Source organism: Trachypithecus francoisi, unplaced genomic scaffold, assembly GCF_009764315.1.
Source record: "Trachypithecus francoisi isolate TF-2019V2 unplaced genomic scaffold, Tfra_2.0 Lachesis_group4, whole genome shotgun sequence".
Taxonomy (NCBI): Eukaryota; Metazoa; Chordata; class Mammalia; order Primates; family Cercopithecidae; genus Trachypithecus; species Trachypithecus francoisi.
Window position 1 is genome coordinate 104,898,246 of NW_022681469.1, and position 12,480 is coordinate 104,910,725.

The 12,480-nt window shown below is 41.6% G+C and overlaps 1 long non-coding RNA gene across 2 annotated transcripts in view; it reads right to left on the minus strand.

The window, feature by feature from the left end:
• The window catches only part of LOC117072804, a 40,672-nt gene that overhangs the window by 12,425 nt on the left and 15,767 nt on the right, over window positions 1-12,480 (minus strand). For both annotated transcript variants that reach the window (XR_004432951.1, XR_004432950.1), the window contains 2 exons: window positions 9,827-9,896; window positions 294-462 (listed from right to left, as the gene is read on the minus strand). This is a non-coding gene — a long non-coding RNA (uncharacterized LOC117072804). The remainder of the gene's footprint in view (window positions 1-293; window positions 463-9,826; window positions 9,897-12,480) is intronic.

Consider the following 12,480-nt stretch of genomic DNA (forward strand, 5'->3'; position numbering starts at 1 on the left):
TTGAGCAAGTGAAACTTGCCTCTCATCTCCACCTGCAGTGCTCACCTGACTCCTGAAGGACGGGCACCAGCGGCAGAAAATATCATCACTCCCAAATGTAGCTTGGCCTATAACTATTTGTCAACAATAAGGCTTTGACTCACTGCAAATCTTTCTTTACATGAATTCAAAGCATTTCGCTTTGCATATGAGCAAGCATGTTGGTGACAGCAGTCCTTAGAATGTGAAGCACAATGGTTTAAACATTAAATTGAGACAGTAAGGCTGAAACTTGTTCCCATCTCACAACGAACCTTTGGCAGAACAAAGACCAGAATCCAATTTTTGTCAATCAAGTCACTTTTCCCCTCTGGGCCTCAGTTTCCTCCTCTGTAGTTGAACGTACCTCTTCCTCCACTTCACTCCTCCCAAAGTGCTGGGATTACAGGTGTGAGCCACTGCACCTGGCCTTGATGTTTATATCTAAAAAAAAAAAAAAAAGTCACTCACGTGAACTTTTCTTTAAATAATTGGCTATAGATGACACATTTTCTTGGGAATAAAAAAGGCACTAGTAGTGCTATTTTTGTTGTGCTGATTGATGCCAGCAGATTTATAGTTGCCCTACTTGTTCTGTTTTTCTTGCCTGCAGAGTGCATAGGTGGTTGGGTAGATTGCCCTCAACTCTTTGAACAATGGCCCCAGGTTTAAAATATACTTTCTTGTCCTATTTTCACCACTGAATGTTAATTAGAAAAATCCTTTAACCTCTTTATGTCTCAGTTTTTTCACATGTGAAATGGAAAGAGTACGTGGCTCTCCGTATGCCCAGAGAAATCTAGCACAGGGTGGTTAGAATTTGTGACTGCTGCCATGCCAGTTCCATGGAGATGTCTGGCCTCTGGGCAGTATGGAGGCACAGGCTTGCCAGCAGTTTATGACACCTCTCTTGCTGGGTCCCAGGGAAGGTTGCTAGATGCCCTGACTCCTGTGCCGGAGAAGACAGATTCGGTGCTACTTCTAGAATAGTGCCTCCACACAGGATCAAGTCCAATCTGGTCTGATCTGTAGCCAATGAGAAAAATAAAAATAATGTGGTGCACATGTTTGTGTGTCTGTGTGTGAATGTGTGAGTGTGTGAATGTTCACATTGTCAATTGTTCTTTCTTCTGAGATTATGTGCTTCTCATTTTTTGGTGTGGAATTGTTTTTTTTTTTTTTTTTTTCAATGTCCATAACACATACTTGTCATAAAATTTCAAAGTCTGCTTTAAAACACTGAGCTGAAGGACAACCCTGTTATTGTTTCCTAGATCTTCTGTGACCTGCTTTTGACAGTCAATGATTAACTTACTTTGGCTAGAAGAGATAATGGTAAGTGTTGGAAGTTTACTCAGCTTCTTAACTAGAAGTGCACTAACATTTACTAAGGGTACACTGCGTGCTAGGAACTGTGTTTGGTGCTTCCATGTACATTATTTTATTCAATCCTCTTAGGAAATCCATGAGGTTGGAAGTGTTATAGCCATTTAAAATAAGGGAAATCTGAAGCTCAAAGAAGACAAACCACTTGGTCAAGGTCCTCAGTTGTTAACCATCAAATTCTGAATTTGAACTCAGTTTGTCTGAGCCCAAAGTCCATAGTTTTTAACCTCACTAGCCTAATTCCCAAAATAAAACCTCAAAACTCATATTTCAATCTGGAATATACTTGTATCAACTGAAGGCCATTTGGAGACTGGCATTTTAATTCTGAGACCTACAGAGAAAACATTAAAAGACTTTGCATACAGGGACTTACCGTAAATAGATCTGGGTTGAACAGGACTCTTTCATCCATGACACCTTCCTATCTGCTGAGTTTGTGAGAGTCTGAAGAGGAGCCAAAGCCAGGGACACAGTGAGACCAAGTGCCTGAGTCACACTGTGACCTTGAGTGCATTCCAGAGATCAGCCCGAAACATCCTCGATTATCTCTTCTGTGATATCATCTATCCTTGATTTTCTATCATAGGAATAATCAATGTTGACTGGACTGAATGACACAGAAGCAAAGGAACCGTTTGTCCTCCAGGACTGTAACCAGCAATCAGCCTTGTATTCAGTGATATTTGTGCCAGTATTTACTTCTTTATCTCATATCTGTTTTGTCTGTGATTAAATTCCACTATGAAGGTGACTAAGAAAGCTAATGTTTTGAATTTTCAAGATTTCATTGTTAAGAAATCTGTTCAAGGAAAGGCCAAGTCTTTGGGCAGAATGACCAAATGCTCCAAAGCCTCAAGTTTGCAAAGCTTATTTTAAAAAGTAGAGTATTGGTCTTTTTAGCTAAAGATTCCCATTCTGTAGGTCTCATGGGGGTGTCCTGGAATCAAACCTGGGGATTGAAAGTAGGCAGAAGATCCAGGAACACACATTGGGAACAGTTCTAAGATACCCACATTTCATTCAAGAGGCATATATAATCATCACTGGCTGGCTGGACACTTTTCCTTTATTGTTTTTCTTTCCAACTGACAGGGATTAAGAATAGACCTTGTTGACCCTACGTGCTGAGAACAAATTGCACACGCCTCCAAATAATCACTTTTTGGAGGATATGTTTTAGTACAAAAAAATGGACCAAACTGAAGAAGCCTTAGTTGTAGAGTCCAGAGGGTTGAAGTCGGGGAGAGGTGAGAACCAAGGTGTCCTCATGGGCCAAGAGAGGACACCCTGACCCATGCCTTTCTTAAGGACAAAGCATGTGCTGGGCACCGTCAGTGTGAAGTCCATAAATCCACACGAAGCAGTTGCACTGACTCAAAAGTCCTTTAGCATTTACAGACAGTTCTGTTTTTATCGAGTATACAAGTCAGCATATCTTCCGAATGCTGCCTGCAAATGCCAACTCTCTGGCTGGCTGTCATGCTTCTCCAAGGTAACGCGCTCTGTGTGCATGGCTATCTTCATGGCTGTTTATAGGCAGAGAACAATTCTCATTGATCAACACCTGGGCTGAACCAGTTGTTCGATATACAGGCATACCTTGCTTTATTGCATTTCGCTTTGTTGCACATCCTAGATACTGTCTACTGCTTTTTTTTTCTTTTTTTTTTTTTTAACAAATTGAACGTTTGTGGCAACCTGGCATCAGGCAAGTCTATTGGTGCCATTTTTCCAACAGCATGTATTCATTTTGGTAATTCTTACAATAATTCAAACTTTTTCATTATTATATTTGTTATGGTAAACTATGATCAGTGATTTTTTCTTTTTCTTTTCTTTTTCTTTCTTTCTTTCTTTTTTTTTTGACATGGAATTTCTCTCTTGTTGCCCAGGCTGGAGTGCAATGGCATGATCCCAGCTTGCTGCAACCTCTGCCTCCTGGGCTCAAGTGATTCTCCTGCCTCAGCCTCCCAAGTTGCTGAGATTACAGGCATGCGCCACCACACCCGGCTAGTTTTGTATTTTTAGTAGAGACAGGGTTTCTCCATGTTGGTCAGGCTGATCTCAAACTCCTGACCTCCAGTGATCCACCCACTTCAGCCTCCCAAAGTGCTGGGATTACAGGCATGAGCCACTGCGCTCGGCCAATTAGTGATTTTTGATGTTACTGTTTTATTGTTTTGGGGAATCATATAAGATGGAGAACTTAATAAATGTATGTGTTCTAACTGCTCCCCCGACTGGCTGTTCCCCTATCTCTCCCTTACCTTGGCCCTCCCTACTTCCTGAGACACAATGATATGAAATTAGGACAATTAATAATCGTACAATGGCCTTTAAATATTCAAGTAAAGGAAGAGGAGCACATCTAATTTTCTTTTTTCTTTTTCTTTTTTTTTTTTTTTGAGATGGAGTCTTGTTCTGAGGCCCAGGCTGTATGTAGTGCAGTGGTGCAGTCTCGGCTCCCTGCAACCTCCACCTCTCAGGTTCAAGCAATTCTCCTGCCTCAGCCTCCCAAGTAGCTGGGACTATAGGCATGTGCCACCACACCCAGCTAATTTTTGTATTTTTAGTAGAGACAGGGTTTCACCATGTTGGCCAGGCTGCTCTCTAACTCCTGACCTCAAGTGATCCACCCACCTTGGCCTCCCCAAATGTTGGGATTACAGGCATAAGCCACCACGCCCCACCCCATCTCTCACTATCAATCAAAAGGGAGAAATTATTAAGCTTAGTGGGAGGCATGTGGGAGGCCAAGATGGGCTGAAAGCAAGGCCTCTTGCACAAAACAGTTGGCCAAGTTGTGAATGCAAAGAAAAAGTTCTTGAAGGAAATTAAAAGTGCTACTCCATTGAACACATGAATGATAAGAAAGCAAAAGAGTCTTATTGTTGATATAGAGAAAGTTTGAGTGATCTGGATAGAAAATCAAGCCAGTCACAATATTCCCCTAAGCCAATGCCTTGTCCAGAGTAAGGCCCTATCTCTCTTCAATTCTTTGAAGACACAGAGAAGTGAGAAAGTTGCAGAAGAAAAGGTGGAAGCTAGCAGAGGTTGGTTCATGAGGTTTAAGGAAAGAAGTTGTCTCCATGACATAGAAGTGCAAGGTAAAGTAGCTAATGCTGATGTAGAAATTGCAGCAAGTTATCCAGAAGACCTAGCCCAAGATAACTGATGAAGGTGGCTACACTAAACAACAGATTGTCAGTGTAGATAAAACAGCCTTCTATTGAAAGAAGATGCCATCTAGAACTTTTATAGCAGTAAAGAGAACTCAAGGCCTGGCTTCAAGTCAGCTTCAAAGGACAGGCTGACTCTTTTGTTACGGGTTAATGCAGCTGGTGACTTTAAATTAAAGCCAGTGTTCACTCACCATTACAAAAATCCCAAGACCCTTAAGAATTATCCTAAATCTACTCTGTCTGTGCTCTAGAAATGGAATGACAAAGTCTGGATGACAGCACATCCGTTTACAGCATGAATTAGTGAATAGTTTATGCCCCCTGTTGAGACTTAAAGCTCAGAAAAAAAAAAAGATTCCTTGCAAAACATGACCGCTCATTGATGATGTACCTAGTCACCCAAAAGCTCTGATGGAGATGTACAAAGAGATTAATGTTATTTTCCTGCCTGCTCACACAACATCCATTCTGCAATCTATGGATCAAGGAGTAATTTTGGTTTTTAAATATTATTATATAAGAAATACATTTTATACAATTGTAGCTACCATAGGTAGTGATTCCTTTGATGGATTTGGATAAATTGAAAATCTTCCAGAAAGGATTCATCATTCTAGATGCCATTAAGAACATTTTTGATTCATGGGAGGAGGCCAAAATATCAACATTAAGAGGAGTTTGGAAGAAGTTGATTCCAACCCTCATGGATGACTTTGAGGAGTTCAAGACTTTAGTGGAAGAAGTCACCTCGGATATAGTGGAAATAGCAAGATAACTAGAATTATAAGTGGAGCCTAGAGATGTGACTGGATTCCTGTAGTCTCATGACCAAACTTAAATGAATGAGGAGTTGCTTCTTATAGATGAGCAAAGAAAGAGGTTTCTTGAGATGGAATCTACTCCTGGTGAACATGCTGTAAACATTGTTGGAATTACAACAAAAAATTTAGAATGCTACATCAACTTAGTTGATAAAGCAGTGGCAGGGTTGGAGAGGATTGACTCCCAATTTTGAAAGAAGTTCTAATGTGGGTAAGTAAAATGCTATCAAATAGCATTGCATGCTACAGAGAAATATTTTGTAAAAGAGTTCATCAATAAGTCCATTATTGTCTTATTTTAAGAAATTGCCACAGTCACCTCAACCTTCAGCACCACCACTCTGATCAGTCAACAGCCGTCAAAAGAGGCAAGACCTTCCACCAGCAAAAAGATTAAGATACACTGAAGGCTCAGATTGTTAGCATTTTTTAGCAATAGAGTACTTTTAAACTAAAGCATATCTATTTTGGACATAATGCTATTGCACACTTAAAAGACTACAGTATAGTGTAAACATAATTTTTATATGCACTGGAAAACCAAAAAAAGTGTGTGACCTGCTTTATTATATTATTCACTTTGTTGTGATGGTCTGGAATCAAACCTGCAGTGTCTCTGAGGTATGCCTGTACTTAATGTCATCCCTAACTGTGACAGTGCCTCTTGGGCAAGTTTATCTTTGAGGTTATTTTGGACCATGGAAGGTCACAAAGAGTGAAGTGTATAAAGGATTCCCTGAGAAAAGAGGGCTGGAACTTGAGGCAAGGTGGCAGGAGGAAGAGGAGAGAATACAGCTAAAAATACTTAGTACGGTGTCCCTAACTAATTGGTGAAACTAGGACAAGGTTGGCAAAACTTTTGTAGGAGAGTTAAGTCTGAAGGATGGGTTAGTGGCTCCCTGGAGTCCTGATCTGGAAGAATTTCTGCAGTCGCAGACAGCCTCAGCAGCGATATCTGCAATGACTGATTACCGATGTCTGCCAGGGGCCCAGGAAGGGTGTGTGTGGCGTATTTGTCAGCCATGCTCTGGTGGACATGTGGCTACATTTTGAACTTTTTGGCCTTTTGCTGATCTTTATTTTCAGAAACACATATCAGCATTTCTTTTCTCATGCATATTCATGGCTATCTACTCGCTGCTCAAATAAGAGATTTATAGTAGTTTAGGCAGAATCTCTCAGAGGTACCTGAGCTAATGACCAGTAAACACCACTCAGCATATGTCTCTAGAAACTATGAGCAGGGAAGTCTCTACAAGTTGGTCATCCCTGTGTAGTCACTTTTTCTCTTTGCAACAGATGTCCAATACACAGCTTCTCCCATGCCTTGGAAACAACTGTCACCCTCAAATCCTCTGGAGTGGATCATGACTGTGGCAGGATCTGTGACATTCATTCTGGGCTTCTCACAGAAGACATGACAGAGTGATATGAACTGTGACTGTGCCGTCACCAGCACTTTTAGGTGTAACTGAGCTCTCTGGAAATATCTGCACTACTTGAGGGAGTTGGTGTCCCCGGCTGTGTCCTGCTGCATGATGTCAAATGCTAGAGGCAGGCCATTTGCCTCACTCCCTTATTGCTACACTGCCTGGCTCTTTGCTATTTTTATAAAAAATCAAGTTTTCCTTAACTATCAAAGAATTTTGGCTGGGCATGGTGGCTCACACCCATAATCCCAGCACTTTGGGAGACTGAGGCGGGTGGATCACTTGAGGTTAGGAGTTTGAGACCAGCCTGGGCAACACGGTGAAACCCCGTCTCTACTAAAAATACAAAAATTAGCTGGGCGCACGCCTGTACTCCCAGCTACTTGGGAGTCTGAGGCGAGAGAATCGTTTGAACATGGGAGGCACAGGTTGCAGTGAGCCAAGATTGTGCCATTGCACTCCAGCCTGAGTGACAGAGCAAGACTCCATCTCAAAAAAAAAAAAAAAAGAATGAATTTTATCTTCAGGGAGCTCCTCTGTTTTAGTCTGCTTGGGCTGCTATACCAAAATACCGTAGACTGGGTGGATGAAACAACAGAAATGTGTATCTTTATAGTTCCGGAGGCTGAGAAGTCTGAGATCAAGATGCTGACTGATTCAGTTCCTGGTGAGGGCCAACACCACAGCCTCTAGACATAGACAGCTGCCTTCTTGCTGTGTCCTCACTTGGTGGGAAGACAGCAAGCTACAGTCTCAAGAACACTGATCCCGTCATGGGGGCCTCCCTCAAGACCTCATCTAAACCTAATAATCTTCCAGAGGCCCACCTCCCAACACCATCACATTGGGGGTGAGGGCTTCCACCTAGAAATGTGAGGGGGTCACAAACCCTTAGTCTGTAACACCCTCCTTTCTGCAAGGTGTGTTTTCATTAGAAAACATCAATCCTTAATAATATAACCAAGTTTTTTTTAACACTAAAGAGTTTGGCTGGGTGCCGTGGCTCACGCCTGTAATCCCAGCACTTTGGGAGGCCAAGGTGGACGGATCACAAGGTCAGGAGATGGAGACCATCCTGGCTAACATGGTGAAACCACGTCTCCACTAAAAATACAAAAAATTAGCCGGGCATGGTGGTGGGCGCCTGTAGTCCCAGCTACTTGGGAGGCTGAGGCAGGAGAATGGTGTAAACTTGGGAGGTGGAGGTTGCAGTGAGCCAAGTTCGCACCATTGCACTCCAGCCTGGGTGACAGAGCAAGGCTCCACTTAAAAAAAAAAAAAAGGAGTTTGATCTGAACGTTTTGTGCTTTGGGTTTTAGCGGGGTTGGTGTGCTTATGCTACTGGGTTGAGAAAATAGAGAGCTTTAAGAATTATTAACATTTAGCAAAATAATGATGTTTTCAGTTTAAAAAGAACAATAAGTGGTTCGATTCCTATTGCTAATTGTAGAAAACATCATGGTGGAACTGCGTGGGGAAATACAGAGGAAACTGCAGTGGGTTGGGGAGGAGGACCGTTTTGAACTGCTTTTTGTTAAAGTGAACTGACACTTCTGCTTGTTGAGTTGTTAATCCAATGTTGAAATTCAGGTGCTATATCTGATTTCAATTCCTGACTCCTCCACTTAGTAGCACCGTGACTCTGGGCAAGTTACTGAATCTCTCTAAGTCTCAGCTTTGTCACTTCTAAAATGAAAGTAATAATAATTCCTACTCCATGAGACTCCATGAGAAGATTCAATGAGGAGCTGGGAGTGGTGGCTCTCGCCTGTAATCCCAGCACTTTGGGAGGCTGAGGCAGGAGGATCGCTGGAGCCCAGGAGGTCGATGCTGCAGTGAGCCATGTTCACGTCACTGCACTCCAGCCTGGGTGATAGAGGACCCTGCCTCAGAAAAAAAAAGAAAAAAAAGATTCAATGTGAATGTATGCAAAGTAATTCAGGATTGTGTCTGGAACATGGTAAGTGCTCATTAGATGTTAGCTATTATTATTATTATTAGCAGCAGCAGCATGGTGGGAAAGATACAGCACTAGGAAGCCAGAGTCCTTTCCCCAGTTGCTGAGGTACGTTGACAACAACAATAACAACAACAACAATAGTAGCAACACTTTTATTACTAAGCTCTTAACATGAATTTACAACTGCCCTGTGAGGTAAGTATTATTACTATTATAATCATCCCTTACTTATAACTGAGGAAATTGAGTCACAGAAAGATTAAATAACTTGCCCAAAGTAACAAGGCTAATGACCAGCAAGGCCAGGGCTTGAATCCAGGCAGCCTGTTCCAGAGCTGACATGTTGAATTACCATGATATGTTGCTTTTTTTGATCTATACAGTTAGGGCCATGGCTGGAGGCAATGTGTAGACCCAGTAATCTGTTGGGATCCCTCCACGTCTCGGATCCTTGGGAATGTCCCTGAGTTTAGATCTACTGTTATGCTCTATATCAGACAATGAAAACACAGTTCTAAGTCCTTATCTTGGGAAACTCTCATAACATTTGGCTTAGTGAAGTCAAATGGTACAAAATTCCAAAGTAAAAGGCACATGGTATAAAGTCTTTTCTTAGTTCATCATCCAGCCATCTAGTTCCCTTGCCCGGAGATAGCAAATGTTAGCTAATGGATCAACTTTGAGCAAATTGTTAACCCAAACCTTACCTCTTTATCATCCAAGACAAACACTGCTTCCATGCCCCACCTCCCGTCTCTGCTCTGACTTCCTGGCTGGAGACAGAATTCCCAATAAAGGAGAGAAACAGAAGTAGTTTCTCTCCAGTGCCAGCCTCACCTTCCCTTCCCCTCTCTTTACGTCTCCCCTCCCCTACCACTCCTGGGTCTTTCTTTCCCAACTCAAACTATCACCATGTCACACTACACTAAAGGTATCCTCAGGAGAAGGTTGGGGACATCTGCTTTAACTTCCACAACTCCTTTGCTACCAGGACTATCATTCTGGGTTTATCACCAATTAACATACCACTCACGCTGTGAAGTATAAGGGCTGGTGTCGCTGGACCACCAAAGAAGACTCATTCGCTGTAATATTCCTAAACACAGAAGAAAAAAAAAATAGGATTTTCTTTCTCTAAGTATTCTAGTACTAAACCTTGTAGCTACATATGTATAGGAACAGGGAGCTATCAGGACATGCTATTGATCTCATTTGTAAAACCCCAAAATAATAGCAACAACAAACTAAGCATGCACACATTGACTAGCAGATTAAACTGTTAACAGTGAATATGTTACTTACCAACTATTTTAACTTTTAATAAGAAGCATGAATTTCATTTATATATATACACATACATAATATATATATATGATTTTCAGATCTCAGATCTTTTCTCCCCTTTTTATTGTGGTAAAATAACATACGCTTTACCATTTTAACTATTTTTAGTTAGTTGCTTGTTTTTAATAGAGATGGGGTCTCACTATGTTGCCCAGGCTGATCTCAACCTCCTGGACCCAAGCAATCCTCCCGCCTTGGCCTCCCAAAGTGTTGAGATTACAGGCATGAGCCACTGCACCCAGCTTCAACTATTTTAAGTCTATGATTCAGTGACATTAAGTATATTCACAACGTTGTGCAATAGTCACCACTATCCATTTCCAGAAATTTTCACCATCCCAAATAGAACTCTGTACCCATGAAATAATAACTCCCCATTCCTCCCTCCCCAAGTGCCTTACAACCTTGATTCTACTTTCTGACTCTATGGATTTGTCTGTTCTACAAGCAGCATCATGCAATATTTGCTCTTCAGTGTCTGGTTTATTTCACCAAGCACAGTGTCTTCAATGTTCATCAATGTTATGATATATATTAAAATCACATACATCCTTTTGTATGCAAAAGAATTTTTGCTCCTTTTAAAGGCTGAATGATATCCAATTTTATGTATATAATACATTTTAAAAATCCATTCATTTGTTGGTTGGATTGTTACCACCCTATAGCTATTGAGAATAGTGCTGCTATGAAATGGCTGTAGGAGTATCTGTTTGAATCCCTGCTTTCAATTCTTTTGGGCATACACCCAGAAAAGAAATTGCTAGATTCTATGGTTTATCTATATTTAACTTTTTGAGGAAACACCATACTGTTTTCCATAGCAGCTGCACCATTTTACATTCCCACCAGCAATGGACCAGGGTCCTAATTTGTATTCATCATCATCAATCCTTTTTTTAAAAAAATAGTTATCCTAATGGATGCGAAACTCATTTTTTATCCCTCACCCCCCTTTTCCCCTGAGTCCCCAAAGTCCATTGTATCATTCTTTTGCCTGTGCATCATCATAGCTTAGCTCCCACTTATGAGTGAGAACATACGATATTTGGTTTTCCGTTCTTGAGTTACTTTACTTAGAATAATGTTCTCCAGGCAGGGTACGGTGGCTCAGGCCTGTAATCCCAGCACTTTGGGAGGTTGAGGTGGGCGGATCAAGAGGTCAGGAGATCAAGACCATCCTGGCCAACATGGTGAAACCCCATCTCTACTAAAATGCAAAAAATTAGCCAGGTGTGGTGGCGTGTGCTTGTAATCCCAGCTACTTGGGAGGCTGAGGCAGGGGAATCACTTGAACCGGGGAGGCAGAGGTTGCAGTGAGCTGAGATTGCACCATTGCACTCCAGCCTGGCCACAAAGCAAGACTCTGTCTAAAAAATAAATAAATAAATAATAAAGGTCTCCAATTCCATCCAGGATCCAGTTTGCTGCAAATGCCATTGTTTAAATCCTTTTTATGGCTGAGTAGTATTCCATGGTGTGTGTATATGTATATGTGTATATATATGTGTGTGTGTGTGTGTATCACATTTTCTTTATTCACTTGTTGATTGATGGGCATTTGGGCTGGTTCCATATTTTTGCAATTGTGAATTGTGCTGCTATAAACATGTGTGTGCAAGTATCTTTTTTATATAATGACTTCTTTTCCACTGGGTAGATAGCCAGTAGTAGGAATGCTGGATCAAATGGTAGATCTATTTTTAGTTTTTAAAGGAAACTCCACACTGTTTTCCATAGTGGTTGTACTAGTTTACGTTCCCACCAACAATGTTAAAGTGTTCTCCTGTTAGCACATCCATGCCAACATCTATTATTTTTTGATTTTTTCTTTTATCATGGCCATGTGAGTTTCTTTCTTTTTTTTCTTTCTGAGACGGAGTCTCACTCTGTTGCCAGGCTGGAGTGTAATGGCACGATCTCGGCTCACTGCAATCTCCGCCTCCCAGGTTCAAGTGATTCCCCTGCCTCAGGCTTCCGAGTAGCTGGGACTACAGGCACACACCACCACGCCTGGCTAATTTTTTATATTTTAGTAGAGATGGGGTTTCACCATGTTGCCCAGAATGGTCTCAATCTCTGATCTCGTGATTCGCCTGCTTCGGCCTCCCAAAGTGTTGGGATTATAGGCATGACTCACCGTGGCTGGCCTCATATTTTTTGTAAAAGGTATGATGGTTAATTGTGCCACCTTGACTGAGCCATGGGGTGGCTAGCTGTTTGGTCAAACACTATTGTAGGTATACGTGAGGGAACATCTTAAGTCCTGGGCTTCTACAGAGACAGTTTCTATTAGTTGCTTTTTTCCTGTATATTGCCCATACTCCTGTTTCTTT